Source organism: Haemaphysalis longicornis, unplaced genomic scaffold (assembly GCF_048455015.1).
Source record: "Haemaphysalis longicornis isolate Haplotype H1 unplaced genomic scaffold, Haemaphysalis longicornis Haplotype H1 scaffold_11, whole genome shotgun sequence".
NCBI classification, from domain to species: domain Eukaryota; kingdom Metazoa; phylum Arthropoda; class Arachnida; order Ixodida; family Ixodidae; genus Haemaphysalis; species Haemaphysalis longicornis.
This window is the reverse complement of record NW_027526214.1, coordinates 39,296,289-39,298,132: the sequence shown is the minus strand read 5'-3', so window position 1 is coordinate 39,298,132 and position 1,844 is coordinate 39,296,289.

The following is a 1,844-nucleotide window of genomic DNA, read 5'->3' as shown; positions in this document are numbered from 1 at the left end:
TGTAGGGTTTAAAGCGCCGACGCAACGCAGGCGATGAGGCGCGCCGTAGTGGAGGGCTCCGGATTAATTTTGACCACCTGGGGATCTTTAACGTGCGCCGAAATCTCGTACACACGGGCGTTTTTGCTCTTCGCCTCCATCAGAAAAGCGGCCGCCGCGGCCGGGAATCGAACCCGCGACCTCGTGCTCAGCAGCGCAACGCCTTAGCCACTGAGCAACCGCGGCGGGTTCCGCCGGAGCCGCTTGAAAGGCGTTTCGCGTGGCACCTGGAGAGCCGTGCTGGGCATGCGCGAGGAGCACTGACTGGAGCGTACGGGATTGTATTCGATTGGATTTATTTGGATTGCACTAGATGTGATTGGATTTCTGAACATTAGATCACGCTACGTATATCCTGGCTTAGCCGAGCTAAGTCACTGCTAATTTTTTTGCCATTGTCCAGTGGCAAGTGTTACAGCACCGCGCACTACTTGGGAGTACGCCGGGCCAGCTGAGCAGTTGGCATTGGTTCATACCTCACGCGTGCTTACTCAAGCATACGTCGAGCGGGCTGTTGAATCATTCTCTCAAATATTTCCTTTTCTAAACGGCCTACCTCATTACGGCGCCGCATCACCCCAGTGACGCTGGTGATTTCGGCCGTCATCTCGTCTCGCGACCTTTTGGCGTGGTGGGGGTTTGTAGGCATCTCACGCCACTTCTTTGGTTCGCTTTTGGAAGCGTGAGTTGAGTGCGGGTTCAATTAGGGCAATAAAAATAAAAAATACAGTTGTGGCTTAGGTCAGTTAGGCCGGTTAAGCAAGAAGAAGCCAAAGCTCAGTTTGTCAACAGAACAATATGGCTAGTGGAACGTTCAACACTGCAATGATTCACTAACGCCTTTTTGTAAGTTCCTAAGAATAGAAAGCCAAAAGAGCATGTCCACCAGGCCAGTGCTCTCCGTGCTGTAGCCGACGGCATACACCGGAATGTAAGATCACAAATTGTTGGAGACGTCCCCGTTGAAGTGCAAAGCATTTTTTTATGGGGGGGGGGGATTCGGTGGAGGAGGGAAGGGGGGACTCTTGCACACAGCACACAGCGAGGAGAATGGCGAAAAGAGACCGAAACGCACCGGGTGAACAATCTGTGGTTTTCGGTTTATGAATTCGCAGCTAACGCTCATTGCTTTACCAGAAAACGTGAAGGATGTGGCTACTAATACATTGCTTTCTTTGTTTACGTCTCTATCCACGTTTCGGCGAAGAAGCATTTAAGGACCATTTTATACTATCCGCCGGTCGCAAATAAAATAGCCAATAGATGTAACCCGGCGTTATAGCATACTGTGCCGTGCTTCGCACCTATTCTGTTTCTTCGTCTCGCAATTTCTTGTTTAGTTTCTTAGTAAAGAGTGAGTCAACCTGATGGATCAAAAATTAGGCCTTCCGAACGCACAGACAGCCTAGGAAAAGGTGGAGAGATTGCAGGTTCCGAGAACGATGGAAGAAAGAAGAGACAAACCGAGAGGTTCTTGCGGGGATGGCGAACTAGAATGTCGTATAAACAAAGTCAGACAACTCGGCAGTACGTAAAATTGGAAATTTGTAGTCTTGGCTGAGATTCAAACCCAGCCCACATGATCTACAGAATGCTGTGCTGTCGCGAACCTTTGCGACAACTAGTACACGGTGATATATACCAAGTACTGAGGAATCTAGCGGAAAACCTAAATATAAAAAGATGTGTTCAGACATTTATGCATTCAGTAATATGTGATCAATTAGACATTTTCAAACTGTGAGGGCTTCGCACAGCAAAGCTACAGCTGGGTTTGTATGCGTGCAGTACTGGAGGATACCGGA